Genomic DNA, 16,323 nt, shown 5'->3' on the forward strand with positions numbered 1-16,323 from the left:
GAATTTTGATATGGTTAATATTTACCTTATATTGCATCTGGACCAGACCAGAATTTAAATAGACCTGATTATTGTACAGGGTCATTCAAGAGAAATTATTTTTTTAAAAACTTAATTATACATAGAAAATAAAACAATTATGTAAAATGCTTTTTATATTTGGAAAACCTATTATGGGACATTTATGTTTCAAATATTTAAAAATGATTATTTCAACAAATTATGCCGTAAAAACCGGTTTTTCCAAAGGCCTTTTTTTAGAAGATTTGTGTATTTAAAGGGTGTGCAAGAAATACACACATTTTTAAAATTCAAATTGCTTGGCTTGTGTTAATAGTAGAAAAATGTTGCGCATATCGTTGGAATCGTCATAAGCTCTAATTTTTGAAAATATAAGACCCGTTTTTGTGCTATTTATAGTTTAGGAGCTACGTTGAAAAATTTGAGAAAAAGGTTGAAAAGTTTTAAGAAATTGGAACATTTACCTCGTAGCTCCTATACTATGCGTAGCACAGGAATGTTTTTTAATATATTAAAAAAAACAGAGCTTATGACGATTCTAACGATATGCTTAAATTTTTCTACTTTTAACACAAGCTGCGCAATTTGAATTTCAAAAAGGTACACAATTTTTTACAACCTTTAAATCAATAAATCTTCGAAAAAAAAACCTTTGGAAAAACCGGTTTTTAGGACATAATTTGTTGAAATAATCTTTTTCAAATATTTGAAACATAAATGTCCCATAATAGGTTTTCCAAATATATAAAGGATTTTACATAATTGTTTTATTTTCTATGCATAATTAATTTTTTTTTAAAATCATTTCTCTTGAATGACCCTGTAGTTTAGGTTAGGTAAGAAAAGCCCCACGAGATTGGGGAATAGTTATTTATCTCATCGTATTATAAACAGCTTTCCGTGAATATAAAAATATCATATAATCATAAAAATCTGGATATAATACGATGCTATGCATAATTTTTCAGGATGGCTGAGAATCGGTTTTAATCCACAGGATATTAATCGGTTTCGAAGCGATACTGGAAAATTGTTTCCACCTCTAGATCAAATTGTACTACAAATTAACATGAAATACTTTCCAGATCTCTAAATAAAACTCTGGTTTATAAATATTAGATATTATGTCACTCTGTGATTCTTATTGTTCGTTTGTACGTCTATTTGATTTGTCTAGCTTCGCTTTTATGTATGTTGTCAGAAATTTTAGTCTTATCTTAATAAATGAAATTTTGCCAGCTAATCATTTTATAACTTTTTACTGACAGAGATACTCTACAATTTCAAATATCCTACCGTAGGTCCATCTGTATTTCAGAAACCGTTCCGACTAAAAATGTTATTTATTAGGCTACTAAAATTAAGCTCTCTTTTGAAAATAGTACAAATTTTATTAGTTTCCTTAAAAATGATTTTCAAAATTAAGCAGATAACAGACAATATAGACTTATATTACTACAAATATGCAGATTTAGACTTTACTTAGACAAAGGTAGATATTATATATAAATTAATAATGTAACATAAAATAACAATCAAAATATATCAAACAAATTTTGTTTTCTAGAAATTTGACAAAATGGTAATTAAAAGTTTAAATTTACCATCTCAGCAGATTGGCTAAAATACAATTTACTAATATCAACTCTACGTGTGATTACATTACTAACTCTATAACGTAGCTGCTGATGGTTGAAAAAATATAATGAGCTAAAAAAACATTTATAATATATCTCATGAAATGTTTAAACGTGTATGCATGGTCTTTACTAGTTGCTCCGAATCTTAGGAGGTAAGGGAAATAGTCTAAAACCAAAGACATTTATAAAGCTTCCATGAAAAGTTTATTCAATTCAGACCAGCAGTTTCCAATATCTTAGTTTCAGAAAAAAACACTACTTTGTATTATGGGACAAAGTGTTTGTTAATTATTTTTAACACTTTGATATAAACAAAGCATTTGACGTTATCAACAAAGTTCTTTTTAACTCTTGTTCATGAAACTCTCCTTTATATAATCATTGTACAAAACTGTAAATTTAACTTAGGTTCATATCTTAGCTGCCTAACTCGTCTTAAAACTCAACACACGAAAATTAAATTTGTATCTTGCTAGCCAGGGTTCTGGGAGGTGAAACAGTAGAAAATAATAACAAGATTTAATAATTATATCACGTAACTCTTTATCAGCTTGAGTTTCATAGTTGGATTTCATTGACATGGGAGTCCTATAAGAATAATTTTCACTATTCACTTCCCTAATCCTTGTTATCTATACAACACTAGTAGTTGTAGCTATTTCAGACTCCCTATCTTGCAAATTTCCCTACTTCAATTAAAACTTTAAAATTTGCATTTTTCCTTTTGCAAATTTTCTTCCCTGTTTGCACCCTATCTGGTATTCTGCCAGGGATTCAGGGATAGAAAAACTTAATCTTAATTGCAATATTAGTAATAAGTTGTGTGTTAAACAATGCTTTCAAGTAAAACACGAAGAATCAAATATGAGGTAAATTTTGTGTATTAATTCTACTTTCTATATCTTTATTTACTTTCTATGAATTTATATTTCATAGATATATCCAGTTTTCCCTGGCATCCTAATATGTTGCATAAAACAAGATACATTTATTTTGCAAGAAACTTACAAAATAAGCATTATCCTTCTTTTAATTACAATACAATTTACTCTTATTCGTTGTCTTTAAAACACTGGCAACTTTTCCACTAATAATTTTACTCTAAAGAAGGGGAAATTTTGTTTATCTAAAAAATGAGTTGACATAAATTTATCTTCCTTAGTCTTATCCTTGAAAATCCTTAACATCTATCAAATACCAATGAATATAACTTTAATAATTCTTTTCTCACATTCTTCATTCATATTTAGAAACTTGATAACTACCTCCAAAAGTAGTTAAGCTCCTTATTACAATTTCAATAGCGAAGCAACATTATAATTTTTTATGTCTGTGTGACATTTTGTCATATAAAAAACACAGTGAAAGGTTTTGTGATTTTATTCTGTAAATTTATTCTTTTCTTATGACCACAAAACATCTACTCCTTAAATAACTTTGTCCGTATTATATTCAATGATTTTTGTGCTTCGTTACTTATGAAAGTTGTCATCCTTGTTTCCTAAATATGAACAAACCCAAGGGCTGACTTACAAAATTTAGAGAAGATTCGCCACATTCTCCAGCTTGAAGCAATAAATAAGAATGATTTAAATGTTAGAATTCTTGTAATATACTTTGTATTTTTTTATGCATTGTTTTCATTCATCTTCTAAGTTTTTTATTATATGATAAGAATAGATATATTCATTTTTAGTAGGGAAGCTTTTCCATAAGTATTTCTTGACCCTCTCTTGTCTCTCCTTAATTTCTTCAATAAAAATGAAATATATTTTGACTAGATTATTCTCTTCCTTTTACTCCACCACTTCCTCCCCCCCCCCCCCCATTATTTTTTCTCTTTCTTCTGTCCTTGATATCTTAAAGATAAAACAAGAATATAAAAATCCATAACTAGCAACCTATCTATAATGATAGCTGAGAAAATAACACTTCTCTACTTGTCCACTATATTATTTACCGACTGAAGGATTACTGTACAAAGGAATTGCAATGAAAGGAGAAAGAATAAACTTAAAAATCATCCTATACTAAAGTAATAAGGTGTGTGTATTTGTCTGTGTCTGTGGAACATGAGCGTCGCCTGGGCAATCTTTATTTTTCCTTAAATCTTGTCCAAAGTTTGGACATGTAAAATCCTCACATCCAGGGGGTGCAGGGACATGTAAATGGAAACTTAAAAAATTTAAGTACTCTTATTACATTTTTATTATTACATTCCCTTAAGATCTCTGATTACCCTGAAAAAGGTTAGTTTCTGAAAAATGTTTTGCTTGTTAAGTAATAAATATCATGTGGTGAACCTGTCCTTCAGAGATTTTCAGCAGGAGGAAAGAATAAACCAATCCCTTAATCCCTGTTGTATATGTCAAGTGTCTTCGTACAATTTACTCAAAACTTTGCCTTCAAATTTAAAAGTTAGCAAATAACAGGGAGGAGGGGTACATTGGAATGTTAATTACACTATTACACAAAGTTTATCAATACGTTTCTTATTCGTTGGCTAAATAACTTGGTTACTTTTAATGATTTTTTACTAAATCATTATTTGGGATGTACATCTTTTTATCGGCCATTACTTATCCCTTTAGATCACTGACAAATACGTAGAATAGGTATAACAAGTGACGTATCTCGTTAAGTTGTTCATTTGTAATTCTTTAACTTTGAAACCCGTGACTCCGCCCATAGTCTAACAAGGCTAAAAAGATGGGGAGGGTTGGCAGGGCCCTACCTCCGTTAGTTATTTCTATACTTATAATAAAGTAAAAGGATGTTTGTTTGTCTGTACCGTCAAGTATGGCCTCCATATTTCTTGGTAAAGTTGAAAAACTATCCCCTCACACCTCACAAATAGCCTAAAACAATAGCCATGGACCGATAGAAAGCTTCCATGAAAATTTGCCCAGAATATATAAGCCAGATCCTGGGTATTTAATCAGATAATGGTTACCTGCCTGGTAATGTGCAGGGTGCTCATGTGAATTTCAACTTAATTTGACAATCTTGGTACCATACACTTTCAATATTTAATGTTCTTATACTGAAAAGATTTCATTATAGTAATTAAAGGTTCCAGTAGCTCATTTAAAAAAAATAAAACTGAATTTATTTTACAATATTGCTCTGAAGCATTTAACTTTTTCAGACAGCTTCAAAGTTTTTAGATGAAGTGCAAATATAGTAAAATATGTTGTAAAAAATTCCTTATAATGCCTTTACAACAATATATAAACCAAAATTAATCAAGATATATATTTTTCGTTAGAAAGTTTAATAGAAAAATAAAATTTCTATAAGTTGATCAAGGAGTTTTGATAAATGTTGCAGTTAAGTTGGATAAATTATATGTGATTTCACACTTCACATTGGTTTTAATACTCTTATTACAACATTTGTACATCAAGCAAAATGTTTTTATTGTATTGGATTCGTTGTTAAGCTGCAACCGCCAGAAAGTCAGTGGTTGGATAATTTCCCTGAAGAAGCCAAGACGAGCACCGGAACCAGCACCCCCCCCCTCATCTTGATCAATAATTGTAGGGACAGTTAAACAATATCTTAAAAAGGGGGTGAGTTTCAATATTTTATTTTATGAGAGTGGTCAGTAATTGTTTTAGCTCATTTATAAGTCCAAATAAAGTTACGCGGCATACTTAGTCATAAAACGTATACGTCCATTTGACGCACATCTACGAATAAACAATTGTCTCTCTGAACACTGTATGCTGTACGATTCTTGACCATATTTATTGGTGACCGTAGAATACTTATTTTCCTCTTTTTCTCAACATTTAACTTTTGCTGTGCTGCTTTTGTGTGTACAAGAATTTATGTTAATGAGGAAATAGTTATTTCTTTTATCGTATTATAAACGGTTTCCGCGGATATAGAATGTACAATTATAAGATTAAAACCAGTTTTTTTAGACCCGAGGTGCCAAAGGCACGGGCTAAAAAACTGGTTTTAATCTTATGATTGTACATTTTTATATTCGTAGAAAGCTGGATATAATACGATGCTAGACATAGTTTTTTAGTATGGATGAGAACCGGTTCCTATCCACCGGATTCGAATGAATACGAGAAAATAATTTAAATATGTATAATATTTTTTAAAATTTTTTAACTCATTCATAAAAATCAATTCAAATAAGTAGACTTTTATAGTTAGTAGACACTGAATAAAATAAATCAAATGTACCAAATATATTATTAAAGGTTTTAAGAGGAAATACTATGCCCTTGTTGCAGAAAACCTATGCTACCTTTTCTCGTTTCAAAGCATTAAAAATTTCGCCAGCAAAAATGAATTTGGTCAAATATTCTAAATATTTTTTATAAAGAAAACTTTGCAATATAGGTAAAAATAGATGATGTTATTTGATATTCTGGAAGGGCAGAGTATTTTTATTCTTCCTCTATTTGTTCAAAGTTTTACAAGTTTTTCTAGAAGAATTCTATATTTCGCCATTAGAACACCCAAGCCCCCAATTTATTACTAAATGTTTGCATTATAGCTCTTCCCTATTGCACATTCATTGTATCGCAAAGAGTAACTACAGACGCGCTTCGTATTTTTACCATCTTCATTCATTAGTAAATTTACAATGATCAAACCCACGTAAACGTGGCGCCTAAGCCTATGGGCATTTAAAGTTTTACAGTAATAGTAAGAGTAGGGGGAGTGCCTTGATTCAAAACAGGTGCAACTCATGGACAGTTAAGACTTTCAGATAAATGTCCTGCAATCAAAGGTGTTGGTTGTCTGCAAGAGTTGAGATGTGTTATTTCTCAAAAAAAAGGAATATTACCGTTCTTCTTGCTTTGTAATGTAAATATTAAACGTGCAGATACTTTCAGCAGAGTAATAATTATACCTGGATCTAAAGGTATAATTAAGCATTTTAAGCTCATTAATATGAATTAGTAGGTACTAACTAATTTTAATTATTCCTGTTGATAAATTAATGAATAATAACCTTATACGACTTGCGTCAGTGTGTGCAAGGATTTTGTCTGCCTTTTACAATATACGATGACACCATTTTGAATTTTCGAAATTATAATTTGCCTTTTTAATGAAACATTCACGCGTCTCTTGGCAAAAGATATTCAACAATTATTTAGTACTTTGACAAGCTTATGATATGAGTCTAATATTATACAAAGCTAAAAAGTTAGATTCAAGAATAGGGATGTCCAAATTACACTAAGTAGTCACGTGGCCTGGCATTTACGTGCAAAATCACCGTAACTAATCTATGAAACATGCAAGCCTAACTGTTTTAAAGAAAATCTTTCTTGTTGTTTTGAACATTCATTAAAGCGTCATCAAAGTTTTCATTATAATAATATAAATAATGAATACCTTTAAAATTGCAAACACTCTTTTAAACAAAATATGAAATATAATACTTTGATATCTAGATGTTTAGAGGCACAAATTTGCACATTTTATTCCACGCTTAAGGGATAGGTCAATGAAAGAAAAACAAAAGATTTTCCCCCTTAAGAGGAAAGAAAGGTTTTCCATATAGTATAAACTGCATAATAAAAGATTTCCTCCGATTTCAAATAGTACAATGATTTCTGTAACAATAAAGTATATTTGTGATATTTGTTGAAGCATAGGTAACTGTACATTATCTGAAAGATATTAAAAGCATCGCAAATATCTAATTACTAGAGTTGGCTCGATATAACTATCTCCCTATTGGCTAGTTTTCTATATGCATATATATTTCTCAAAAAATCTATTTTCCTCACCCGGCATTACTATTTAAACGGAAGTAAATATTTAATAATTTAAATGATCTTAAAAAGATCTTTTAAATTATATTTTTTTCTTTACATTACCATCACCAAAGGGTTTATTATATGATTACAATTTTAGTTCAATATTTGAACACACAAAGTGTCGCCACAATCGAATTCTTTTAAAACAGAGTTTTCTTAAATTTATTATATCATAAATTTAAATTTTCTTTTTTAGGATTAGAAATTAAATACTTCATTATAATGTAAATAGCAACATGAAATGAAAAAAATGAATTTGTTTTTAATAAAGTAAAATAATGGGTCTTATCGTTCTGGGCAATGAGAGTTTATTATGGATTATTGGAGCACTATGAGTTTTCAACGAATAGTCCTTGGAAAACTTGAGCTCGTTTATAGACATTTATTTCCTATATAGATCTGACATGGATCTTGAAGCAATTAAGCAGGCCGTTTTGTACAGGTTAAAAATTGGAAGATTTCATTAAATAAAAGTTATCGCAAATATACTTAGTAAATGATTTTTGTTTGTCTCATTTTCTTTTCGTTTTGCTTTACTTTTATGAATAAATATGTTATTGGTATCGAAGCTACTCTATAATTCACTGTGTATGTCTGTCCGTCCGTCAGTCCGCAACTCAATTGGGGAAATGTTATTTTATTGGTCTGTCAGTCTGTGCTTTTGTGCTTTGCTACTTATGAATGTTGTAATCCTTTAACCCATGGATTTATCCTTTTAATCCTGAGTTTCTTTACATATAAAATTTTGTTTATTTGAGTGAGTACGTTTATTTGAGAACATCAAATTACACAAACACGCACACACACTCAAACACACACACACACACACACACACATACACACACAAACAAACACACATATATTTATTTATATACAATGGATGGTTAGAAATATTTCTAAATGCTAACCTAAGAATGTTATTTCTGGTCTTGGGTAGGGAGGCAGGGGACATTGCACTGTAAATTATACTTGTTCACAAAGTCTTATGAACACGTTCTCTCATTCGTTACCCTGAAAACTTTTTTTTTGGGGGGGGGGGTAATCTATCTTTGTTGAATGAGTCTAATCCCCCCCCCTCTAAAATTTCTTTGTATAATAAAAGAGAAATAATAAAGTGAATAAAAAATTTTCAACGACCTGACTGTACATTTATATAAGACACTGGAAACTAAATATAAATAGATAACATTGTTTTTTTGCTGTTTAAAGATTTATTCATCTTAGGGAACAAATCATACATTATAAAATAATTATACATAAGAACAATTTTCATTAAAGGAATAAATCATACATTTAAAAAAAAAAACATGAATATTTTAAAGAATAATAAAAAACATTAAACTAACTACACATTAATGTTAAACATTTGTTAATAATTAGTAAATTGTCACATCGACATAGGACCCGGGGGGGGGGGGCTGGGGTCAGGAATGAGCTAGGCAGACTCACAGTGGGCTATAGTGTTCACATACATATAGCATTCATCAGTATTTCTTCATTAAATACTGGAAAATAATGTTAATGGTAAACATATACCAAAACAAATAATAATGTCCCCATGTTACTTTGCATGGTTGGACATATATAATAGAGATAATAATTATGATTATCAATGAGATAATAGATTTGTAGTTAAATACATTTATGTTATTCTTCAAGTAGATATGTTCTTTAAATTGATGTAGTCAAGATTCCACAGAAATAAAGATGGAGGAAAACCGTCTGCTTTGATGTAAATGAAGTTTACTATTGTCACTTTTTACACTATATACATGATCCACAAAGAAATATCAATGCTTCTCTCAGTGCTGAATTCTTCTGCAGTATTACCATGACTTTGAATTTGAAGAGGAAAGTGTCAGGAAACTGCAAGTCGTCGACAGCAAGACGCCAAAGCTTCAATTAAGAAACCCTTTATCCATAAAAAATGGCTAGTGCCTGGCATGGATGTAGCCAAGAGATTAATACTGAAAGATCAGGAGTTCTGTCAAGAACAAATTAGTAACCTCTAACCTAATTTGTTTTAAATTCCAAGATATACCCATAGTGTGATATGTATTATAGAGATGCTGGGATTCAAATTACACGCCAACTATTGCGCGTCATCGGTCAAGCTGGAGAAGAGGAATGTGATGGGGAAGGTGGGGTTACTTCTGCAGAAAGGGTAGGGGGATTTTTAATCCCTAATTTCTCAGGAGGGAATCTAGGATTTTTTTTTGAAAATGATGAATTAGAACAAAAGCTGACGTTCATTGAATGGTTTTGGTATGTGGAAATTTCTTCTTGATGGTTTTAATATTCTCACAACTCTATGCTTCACTGGGCTCTTATACATTTTTTCAACCCATATCAATTTTGAGCTGACTGCATAAGAAAGGCTGAAAAAAAAAAAATCAACCCATCACTGGAGAAAGTCTGTAAGGTCCACACTCCACCACAGCTGCGACATAACTGTAGATAACATTGTTACACTGATTCCCCGTGGTATTAATAATAAAATATTTCCCCCCACCCCCTTTCAAAATTCAACCCTTTTATGGCACTTCCTGTGCCCGCCCCTGTTTTGTGGCCCAAATATCCTGAGTCGTGTGTCCCCATCAATCAAAAGTAAACCCTTTATTTGGGGACTCTGTGATTAAATATGAAGAAGGGGAATTATTCAGAAAACAAGGATGACAACATCCATAAGTAGCGAAGCTCAAAAACTATAAATAGACAACTGGAAATGATCTATAGAGTATGTAATAAAAAACTTCAATAACAAAAATCACGAAACCTTTTAAAATGTATATTGTATAATGTTTTTTGAAGCATTAAGCTAATAAGAAAAAACGTTAAAATCTAAAATTCGATTTAGCACCCCAAAAAAAAGTAAGTCTTTAAAAAACTTGGTCAAAATATGAAGAATGTTGACTTAATTAATCACTAAAAAATCCAACTGTTTACCTTGAACAGGAGTTAAGAAAATCACAAAAACTTGAAAAACTAGGAATCGATCTAGCACCCTAACCAATAAAGGTATCTTAATAAAAATAGGTGGAATTATGTGTAAAGTAAACTTGTTCAATCCCTGAAAATTTCAACTGTCTATCTTGTATAGGGATTGAAAAAATCATGAAAACTTAAAAATCTAGGAATCGATCTAGCACCCCAACCAATAAAGGCATCTAAAGGCCCCGAACCATACCCCCCCCCCCCCCAATTTTTTAGAATGGGGGGAAATTTCATTTTTGGAGGGGTTGCGGGTGTCCCACCCCCCCAAGAAAATAGCTTAAAACCACCACAGGACCAATAGTTATAAACCCTGAAGAGTAGAATCCGATTGGTTCAGTGTTTACCGAGATCTTAAGCTTCAGACGGACGGACGGATAAACGGACAGACATCAAGCTACTTTGTTTTATAGATAGATTAAGTTTTCCAAATAATTGTTAATAACATATAATCACTGTCTTGAAAATTTGCAACAAATTTTCCTGGAATAGACAATTTTTTTTTTCATTATTTTTAAAAATGAACCTTCTCTATAAGTATTTTTCTCTTTGTCTCCATCTTTGTCCCCTTTGTTTCTCTATCTCAATGATTCTCTATCTATCTAAATCTCTTCATTTCTCACTTTTTATTAGGATGGGCTGGGATATTTAACATTGGTAACCAAAGTTTCATATCCACTTAATTTTATTTGTAGGCACAAAAACTTTGGGTACTTTTATTGAATTTTGATTGATTGGTTGTATTGCAGCGCCCAGACTTTTCAAGCAATAATTCAATAAATGCAGAAAAGGTTAATATTTAAAATCGATATCGTGGATGGTCAATTTATTGCCCATTATCTAATCTTTCTCTCCTTTACTCCCTATCTTACTCACTCCATTTATATTGATCTTATGTTTTTTAAAGGCTTCGCTACAACTATTGAGCGTTATCATACTTGTTTCTATTTGAGTTATAAAATTAATCTAATTAGCATATTTGCAAAAAAATAAAAGAATTTTTAATTTTCAACAACAATATGTAAATAATCACAGAATTTCAATTATGTAACTAATATTAATATAAGAATGAATGAATTATTACTTGGATCTTACACCAGATTTTCATATTCTGTAATAAAGTGAACGCTGTAACGGGCTAAAATAACAATCTCTACCATCCCCCCTTAACCCAAACCTCTTTCCTCCTAATGGATAAACGGAACGAAAAATAAATGCGGGGGGAAATTGCAACCTAAATTGACAAAAATTTTCTCCTGTTATATCATCCAGAGATATTCTACATCCATTAATATAAGTTTTTTATTCGTAATGCATAACAAATTCATTTTATACCCCTTTTCCTGTTTGTTCAAAAGTTTAAGATAATAAAATTACGAGACGAGTGCAGGCAAACACTATGATATGATATAGGGATCAGTAATATTTGACATAAAATCACTTCACATAAATTCATTTCACATAAAACATTTCACATAAAGTATCATTTGACATAAACTCATTTCACATAAAGGTACACTTCACATAAAAACGTTTCACATAAACTCATTTCACATAAAGGTACACTTCACATAAAGGTACTTTTGTCATAAAGGTACACTTCACATAAAGGTACATTTGACATAAAGGTACATTTGGCATAAAGGTACATTTGATATAAAGGTACATTTGGCATAAAGGTACACTTCACATAAAGGTACATTTCACATAAAGGTACGTTTGACATAAAGGTACATTTCACATAAAGGTACACTTGGCATAAAGGTACATTTGACATAAAGTTACATTTCACATAAAGGTGCACTTCACATAAAGATACATTTCACATAAGATACATTTCACATAAAAAAATTTCACATAAAAAAATTTCACATAAAGGTATATTTTGCATAAAGATACACTTCACATAAAAATTTTATTTTACCAAAAATGTATATTTTACATATGGGTAAACTACACAAAAAAAACGTTTCACACAAAAGTAAATTTCACATAAAGGTACATTTCCCATAAAAAACATTTCACATAAAGGTACATTTCACATAAAGGTACACTTGACATAAAGATACATTGAACATAAAAGTACTCTTCAAATAAAAGTAAACTTGACATAAGGAACATTTCATATAAAACTACACTTCGCATAAAATCATGTTTTTTATAATCTTATTCTGGTACCCAAAGTTTTATACTAGTACCTAAATTTTATACTTGTACCCAAAGTTTTATACTGGTACCCAGAAATTTATACTTGTTCCCAAAATTTTATACTGGTACCCAAAGTTTTATACTGGTACCCAAAGTTTTATACTGGTACCCAAAGTTTTATACTGATACCCATGACAAATGTTTTCATTACAAATATAATTTATGACAAATTTATGTGAAATGTATCTTTATGTAAAACTTTTTATGTGAAAAATTCTTTAATGAGAAAATTTTTTATGTGAAATGTATCTTTATGAAAAACGTTTTTATGTGAAATGTACCTTTATGTGAAATGTACCTTTATGTAAAATGTACCTTTATGTGAAATGTACCTTTATGTGAAATGTACCTTTATGTGAAATGTACCTTTATATCAAATGTATCTTTATGTCAAATGTACCTTTATGCCAAATGTACCTTTATGTAAAATGTACCTTTATGTGAAACGTTTTTATGTGAAGTTTACCTTTATGGCAAATGTATCTTTATGTCAAATGTTTTTATGTCAAATGTACCTTTATGTGAAGTGATTTTATGTCAAGTGTTTTATGTGAAATGAATTTATGGCAAATGATATTATGTCAAATATTACTGATCCATGATATAAAGATTTTTTTCTATTATGTAATATTTTTAAAAGGCTATTTTGTTGACCTTGTATATTCAATTTGAATTACAAATAATTTGTTTATTAAAGATTTAGAATAAAAGATAATTAAAGAGATATTCAGTTTTATTCCATAAATAAATAAGGAAAGTACAAGAAATTCTTTTAATCTATTTTATTTTTAAAAAGCTTGATCACCTTAATTAAGGTGTATTCAAATAATTATTTTGAAAACTTTGTTACGTAGGTAATCAGTTTCAGATTAGAAAACATATTGAAAAAATAAAACAAGGATGACAACATCTATAAGTAGCAAAACTTAAGAACTGAGTTTTAGAGCAGATTTTTAGTTATCATAGAAAAGGGTAGATAATGAAAAATTACAAAATTGCTATAAAAAAAATAAGAATCTATTTGTGACTTTTAAAGCATGGTCGACTGACTAAGAAAATTATATACTGGAATCTTACATAAAATTTCAGCAGTCTATCTTAAATGATAGTCGAGAAAAAAAAGACACATTTCCCTAATAGCACAGACAAATTTTGGTATAAGAAATTTTCGTTACTTTTTCATCCATTCCCAAACAAAATTCCACAGGTAATCTTCGCATAGTATAAAATTTTACAATTTCCCTCCAGCCAAAATATTGTGCACGCACTTTTGTTTTGATATTGATTGCATATTAGCTAGTTATTATCTTATTCGGGCGGGATTCTCTTTTGATTTCAAGTTATAAGTAAGAATGCAATATTATTCAAGCAACATATAACAGACAATCATCCCTTTAATCGCACGACATTTATGGAAGTCATAAATTTGCATAACTATGAGTTGCACATGCTTGTGTCAAGGCATTCAACATACTCTCACTGTTAGTGTCACTTACCAGTATGTACCATTTTTAACGTCTCTTGAATGCCGCGGGTAATTTGAATATTTAACTCTTTTAAAGTTTATTTTCTTTGGCTCCGGCGGCAAAAGGGGAAATTTAATAATCCCCAAAAGTATTAATTATATATGATCTATGTATCTTTAATATCATTGAAGTATAGGATGATCTATATTGTGTTTAATTCAGTTGGGAGCGCGATGCTCAACCTTTCTTGCTAGAAATATTATCTAAATTAATATTTCCTCTGTGATCACGTTTAAATATAACAAAATCCAGTTCGTTTAATCTTTGGCAAGTTTGCTTTTTTTCATTTAAACTGGAAGAAATTTAGTTTGAAAAGGTTTTCCTTAGAACAATTTCTTTAAATTGACAATTTTGCAGTTCAATACTGATAATCAACACTTCATATGTTTATTAGTAGTATACTTGGGTTACATAGTCCCAACTGTAATATTATAAAGTGTTTGTGTGCTATATTTTTATGGATGTATCTTATTTATATCCCCTTTGAGATAATCATAATATATACCTAGAGACTTAGAGAAAATCATATTTACATAAAAATTAATAACTAAAAAAACTACATTTATTTATAAATGCATTTCTAAAATATTTCAAATACGTTGCTAAAAAGAAAATAAAGTAAAAGATACATTTTAGGCTTTTTATACTGTTTTTAAATGTATTATATCCCCATATTCCCCCTTAAAGGATTCACATACTCCTGGCAAAACCCTGTGCATGCAACTGTTTTCTATTTATACTAACATGGACAGAATTATGACAATTTTGCATTATGAGGAAAATTTCATCCCCACATGGATTCATCCCTGTACACTAACTTTAAAGTGTTTAGCTGTTTAAAGTTAAAGTATTTATACATGTATATCCCTTTATCCCAGAAATATTAGAGTTGAAGAACCAGGGATCTAAAGGGATAGGAAAATGGTCGATATATTGATGTACATCCCCAATGATGATACACAAAATTCTCCCTTTATTTGAAACATTTGAACATTCAATTTAATAAACAAACCAATCAAAATTTACTAAAGTCCGCGAAGTTGTTAAGCCAACGAATAAGAAAACGTTAATTAAAACTTTGGTGACTAGTGTAATAAACATTGTCCCCTCCCTTCCTGTTGAAGATCACTCCCTTCTTCAATCTCTGGTCTATTGATTTTTGATTAGTTGGAAAACCACTTAAGTAGCTCATATTGGCAAGTTTTCTAGGTGTTTCCATAAAGTCGTTTAATTTTAAACTTTAAAAACTTCTCCTTTTTTTCGCTATACCTTAAGATTCCATAACTACTGAAGAGATTGAGCTTTCCATTTCAGTGAAGCTTAACATGGGACTTGGCGTGGTTTAATGATATAATATTTTTGAAAGTGTGGTTGGGCTATTTTACTGCTTTATATGATTAATCTGTAATCATTGTTTTTTTTTTTAATTGGTTCTTTTGTGAGATTATTTAAAAGCCAGTTATGAATCTATCATAAATTGTAATTTATTGAAGATTGGTTACAAGAAGCAAATATGTTACTTTCTAAATTCTTTGACAGAGAATGATATTCCCTACAAAAAAAACTAGTACAGGTTTGACGAAGATTTGATGAAAGATTTATTTATTTTAGTTTTGTGAAATTAGAGTATCATTTATTTACAACAAGGTTGACAACATACATGATATCGTACCTTAAATTAGAGCACATAGAGAACACAGTAATAGTGTCTGACTGATTATGACGTAACAAAAAAAATTAGCCAATGAGAGGCCACTATAAATTTTACCATTGGTCAATAACGGCCTCTCATTGGCTAATTTTTTTTTGTTACGTCATAATCAGTCAGACACTATTACTGTGTTCGCACATAGACCTTAGCATAATGAAATTGATAGAGTAAATGCTGTAAGGTCAGCTGAATCTTCAAAAAATAAGTCGCCTTTCTTTCATAGCAACAATCCTTTAGAAATTGGTTGTCCCTCATAGCAATCAAACCGGCCCAACAGACCAAGTAACCCATAGATTAGGAGCCTTATCATTAGCAAAATTCTCACAACAAAAATTAGCCTTCTATCTTTTCTACTAATTAAGAAAACTCAATCATAATATAGAAATTTAATGTTTCTAAAAGCACAATAGACAGACTGACGTTCATTG

This window comes from Acartia tonsa, chromosome 1, assembly GCF_053477335.1.
Source record: "Acartia tonsa isolate MP-2025a chromosome 1, ASM5347733v1, whole genome shotgun sequence".
NCBI classification, from domain to species: Eukaryota; Metazoa; Arthropoda; class Copepoda; order Calanoida; family Acartiidae; genus Acartia; species Acartia tonsa.